At 32.6% G+C, this 5,755-nt stretch overlaps 1 long non-coding RNA gene across 1 annotated transcript; it reads left to right on the forward strand.

Moving 5' to 3' along the window:
- Positions 1-4,734: 4,734 nt before the first annotated feature.
- LOC111640143 lies at positions 4,735-5,597 on the forward strand. The gene is made up of 4 exons (XR_002759221.1): positions 4,735-4,874; positions 5,088-5,162; positions 5,241-5,320; positions 5,402-5,597. It is a non-coding gene; the product is annotated as an uncharacterized LOC111640143 (long non-coding RNA).
- Positions 5,598-5,755: the final 158 nt, after the last annotated feature.

Below are 5,755 nucleotides of genomic sequence, written 5' to 3' on the forward strand. Positions count from 1 at the left end.
ATAATTTATCATTTTTTAACAATTATTTTGATTTCTGAATTATTAGTACTTCAATAAATTCAAACTTTTCAGCTTAATGACAGATTACATATTAATGAATAATAAATGAATGTTCTTTTCCCATTTTCAAAATAATCCTATAATTAAAAAATTAAATTTAAATTATTAAACAAGGTAATTTAAAACTTTTTGTCTGTAAAGTTGAGCCTTCAAAAATTAAAAATAGTTCATTTGAAATTGTTTTCATTTAATAAAATCAAATTTAAATCTTACTTCAAACCAAATAACTGGAGCAAAAAATGTTTCTATAGTGCTAATGTTTTCGACACCTCTTCAGGCATTTACTTAAATCCGTTGCAAGCTGGTCTTTAAACTTTTGAACTTATTTAGAAGGCATTCGATTTTGTATTCCAAAAGCACACGCATTCCAATTTATTCAAACATTGTATGCTACTATGAGATTCGAAATGGTAAACGTAAATAAAATTAAATATTATCATCCATTAGGACTTGCCATGCCGTAGAAAACGACATTTCCTCCTTAAAATTAATGCATGTGGATTTGCATCCCACCTTAAATATTTCCATTGCCTCCAACAGTTTGAGGTGATCCTGATGCGAGGTGGTGAGGATGATACGTGTTTCGTTAAAGTCAGCTGAAATGTCCGGGTCTGTCACATAAGTCGAAAGTGCTGTTGTGCATTTATTGTGTAGTATGTCTGACTTATGCTCCTTTAATTGTACCGCTAAAGACCTTTTGGTTGAACCAACATATATCATTTCTCTATCAAATCTGCCATCCCTTATTGGGACCTTGTCGATGCCCGGTAATCTGTCCGGATTCAGATGGTCTTTTCCATTCCTTAGTATGCTGTAAATGGACGGGCATCTCCTGTATGCTATATGGATCTCACGTTTCCTGGCAATGGCGTTATATATTGATTTTAAATGCGGGTTATACATGACAGGGACCCTCATCCTGTCATCTTCCTTTCCACTATTCAGTCTTTCTCTCAGACTAGTCTCTACTTCTTGCTTATGTTTGTAGCTCTCACATAACTTACATATAAGGTTGGTGTGCCCATGTTCAATGGCTATCACTTCTATATTTTTTATTTCTTGCATTAACACCTGTGTGGTGGAAGAGTGTGTGAACGCTCTCATGACCAATGCTCTAAAAGGTGCTATTTTATAAGAAAGGGGATCACATGATCCTATTGGAATATACATTGTGACCGCAGTTGGTTTTCTATACACCACTATATAGAAAACCAACTGTAATCACAACATATAACCCGCATTTAAAATCAATATATAACACCATTGCCAGGAAACGTGAGATCCATATAGCATACAAGAGATGCCCGTCCATTTACAGCATACTAAGGAATGGAAAAGACCATCTGAATCCGGACAGATTACCGGGCATCGACAAGGTCCCAATAAGGGATGGCAGATTTGATAGAGAAATGATATATGTTGGTTCAACCAAAAGGTCTTTAGCGGTACAATTAAAGGAGCATAAGTCAGACATACTACACAATAAATGCACAACAGCACTTTCGACTTATGTGACAGACCCGGACATTTCAGCTGACTTTAACGAAACACGTATCATCCTCACCACCTCGCATCAGGATCACCTCAAACTGTTGGAGGCAATGGAAATATTTAAGGTGGGATGCAAATCCACATGCATTAATTTTAAGGAGGAAATGTCGTTTTCTACGGCATGGCAAGTCCTAATGGATGATAATATTTAATTTTATTTACGTTTATAATGTTTCAAATTAAAAAACAGTTTACATTTCGAATCTCATAGTAGCATACAATGTTTGAATAAATTGGAATGCGTGTGCTTTTGGAATACAAAATCGAATGCCTTCTAAATAAGTTCAAAAGTTTAAAGACCAGCTTGCAACGGATTTAAGTAAATGCCTGAAGAGGTGTCGAAAACGTTAGCACTATAGAAACATTTTTTGCTCCAGTTATTTGGTTTGAAGTAAGAAGATTTAAATTTTAACCCGGTGTGTTAGGAAGTTAAATTAATAAAATCAGTTAACTAGATTAAATTACTGTAGATTGTAGGGTGCAAATCAATTTTTTAAGTATGAAGAAATCTGATATTTGACTGATAGAAATATGGTATACTATATATACATAACAGTTCTAGCCTATTTTAGTTGTTAACTTATAGAGCAAGTCTAAAACAGAATTCTAAACTAATTTCTTGAGTTTGAATTACTTATACACTAGAATAAATTAAATATTTAAATTTAAAGTAAATGTTTAATAATAATTTTTATAATTTTGTTGTTTTATGAAATTTTAATGTCATATTTTATTTGATCTTCAGACATTCAGTAAATGAGTAGAAGAACTGTAATTTTCAAATAGGTACTTATGGATTATTGAGAATGCAGATAACTTATATGCATGCAATTCATATCTACAGAAGTGCCCATGTAAGTACTCATATATCCACAAGAATCCAAATAAACCAAAAATACAAAATAAATTTCATATATTGTAAAAATGTAGTGTGGCTAAAAAGTCAGTTAACCAATATATATTTTTAATTTTATTTTAAAAACAATTTTATTTTAAAAACACAACTTTGAAGAAGTTGGATGTTACTATTCATGATTAATTTTTTTCCTTAAAAGTGACTTTTAGACCTGTATTTACTGTATTTAACTTTTATTGGATGTGTATTCTCTTAAAAACAAGCAAATATTATAATTTCAAATCCAAAACTCAAAAATGTTAATATTAAAAGATTTATTTATTAAAAGATATTAAAAGATTTGAATATTTTACTGAATGTAATTTAAGCCCATTTCCATAGGAATACTACATTCCAAGATAAACTGTATTTAAGATATATTTGTAAAAAATGAAATCCCTGAAGACAGACAAAAATATTTGAATTTACTTTTGTTTTAATTTGTTTCAAAGGCATTCTATGAAAAACAAAATGACTGTAGGTAAAATAAAATTATAAAAAAGAAAAATAAAAAACTATTTATATATATATATATATATATATATGGGTCAAAGCTATGTTAAAGTGGGGGAACTCTATGCATTTGTTATTCAAATTAGTTATTTGGAGTAAAGAAACGACGATGGAAAACATCCACAATACTTCTATGACTGGTTTTCATGCTAATTTCATATAAACATAACTAAATTTTATTATTTACTGATTTTCTTTTTGAAACCGTGTAGGACACGGTTTCAAAAAGGACACGGTTTATTATTTACGTAGATAGTGGTTAAGCCTAGGAATTTTTGGAGGAGATGGTCTGTCCTGGATACGTCGGGCCCCACATCACCCGGCTGCCTCATTATGCCTATAAATCTAGAATTAACTTTAATATCTTATAAAACTCTACAGCACTTCACGAATAGAGAAACGAGTGGATTTTGCTACATTAATCAATATAATACTGATAAGCAGGGACTTCCATTTGTCAACGGGCCTGCGGCAAAATGCATATCATATCAGGGGCTCTAGCAATAAGGATGTAAACGAAAAAGTTCCTCGGGGCCCAGGGCAATTTGCTCCGGTGATGCGTTATCCTATGGGCAATAAAGGGCAATTGCCTGGAGGCCCCACCAACAGGGGCCTGAAACCAATCTTTTATGAGAAAATATTTCTCCAAAAAAATTTCCGCCGAAAAAAAACTGTCTGAAGTCAACACTGCACATCGAACCTCTTAATTCAAATTTGCCTGGGCCCCATGAAGCTAATAAGCAAAGTCTTTCTTATAGTTTTGCTCCCCTCTTAGTGGTCCTTGATAAGCAAGAGAGATTTAGGTTAACAACACCGGAGGTGTAGAAGTTGATATCGATGAAGAAAAAGAACCCATTGTGATCATAAATAACGAATAATCCTGTAATACGGCAATCATCCTCTGTCATTGACTTAAATCCCTCGAAAAATTATACGGTTTGAAATCGTTATCCGTATAATCAGTAAATTTAACCGTGATTATACTCCAGAGAAGGAATTTAAAGAATATGTAGCTGCAAATTACGATTAATCGAAATATAATTTTTGCGTTTAATTCATTTTAAATCTAAACAAAAAAAATCTATAAAAATGCTGTTTTTAAAGTATATTTCATCTCAAGTAAATTTAATTACTTTAAAAAAATAATTAAAATTAGAATAGTGATAAACTTTTCTCGTGAACAGGCGGCCTTCTGTAATATACGTAAGATATCGAGTTTGAATGGCTTTCTGATTAATTAAAGATGATTGGTTGACGAATATTTAAAACGGTAGAAGTAGGCGTACATTTAAATTTTTTCAGCCAATCATTCTTTAAGACAACATATCAATTTTTATATAGTTTTATCTTACGTATCATGCAAAGGACGACTCACATTCGTAGACGATCTGGGACTTGTCAGGTGTCAGTTTACGCTCTGGAGGACCCGGAATCGTATCTGGGCTAGCAATCCCAGGAATTTTTCGGGAGGGGTGGTTTGTCCCGATATTTCGTGCCCCTTCCTCACCACCCGGCGAGCCTGGTCGAACCTATTCTAGACCTTGGACCGAACCCACGATGGGCATGAGCAAAAAGGTCCTCTAATGCCCACATGGTAGAGAGAACTAAAATATGAAAAAGAAGCAAGATTTATCCAATTGGAAATCAGGAAGATTAAACATTTTCCACGTTCTTTTTCTTTTTAATATTTAAAAAAATAATTGAGTAATTTTCCGTATTTTAATAATTTATTCAAATCTTTCTTTGCAAAGGTGTCCTCGTGGCAAAAGGTGACGTAGGAACAGGGACAATAGTGGGATCTGCAGTTTTTAATGTTTTATTTGTCATCGGAATATGCGGAATATTTTCTGGAAGAGTAAGTAAATTCCTTTTTTTTTTTTCTTTTTTGATACATAAAACTTAATTTTTCTTATGCAAATGACCTCTTTAGAAAGTCAGAAGTAGACTGCATCTTTTTATAATTACAAATTATAAAGAATTTTATGAAAAATGCAAATTTTTTTTCTTGCATATTCAATGAGCTGGTTCTCATTCCTCACCATACAATAAAGAAAATCTTTCTTTGCAGGAAGTTAATTTGTCATGGTGGCCAATTATCCGTGATTCCGTCTTTTATTCATTCACAGTAGTGGTCTTAATTCTTGTGAGTATTAGGGTCATTATTTGATTAAGAAGCCTTTGGAGACAGCTGACGTCCCGATTATTTATTTAATTTTTTTAGATTATTTATGATAGCACCGTCACGTGGTACGAATCGATAAGCATGCTAATCATCTACGCCTTCTATATCTTATTGATGAAGTGAGTCTCTCTTCGTTTGATAACTTAAGGGGGGACAATAAACTGTTACGTGTTGATTTTGAAATTAACCTTCTTCGACAGGTTCAACACTCAAGTACACTTCTGGATCTCTAGAAGACTCGGGATCGAAGACGAACTTACTGCTTCTCTGGGCATTCTGTCACAAACGCATGACAATAAGTGTTACAGCTCTTATGGTAATGAAATGTCTAATTTAATTATCATATTTTTGGCTATTTTTGGATCGATTAGTTTTAATGTGTATCAAAAGTTTAAAGTTTTTAATTAGAAATTTTAAATTGCCCTATAGGAAGCTGGAATTGTACTAAGCGTTAACCTTATTGGTTGAATTTAAATTTAAATTAAGTTAGTTACATTTAATAGTGAGTTCAATCTTTAGAGGGGTTGCACTCAAAGTGGATCCAGAAATATTTA

The sequence above is a fragment of the Centruroides sculpturatus genome, unplaced genomic scaffold (genome assembly GCF_000671375.1).
Source record: "Centruroides sculpturatus isolate CEXI.00-Female unplaced genomic scaffold, Cexi_2.0 scaffold1392, whole genome shotgun sequence".
In the NCBI taxonomy this organism is placed as follows: Eukaryota; Metazoa; Arthropoda; class Arachnida; order Scorpiones; family Buthidae; genus Centruroides; species Centruroides sculpturatus.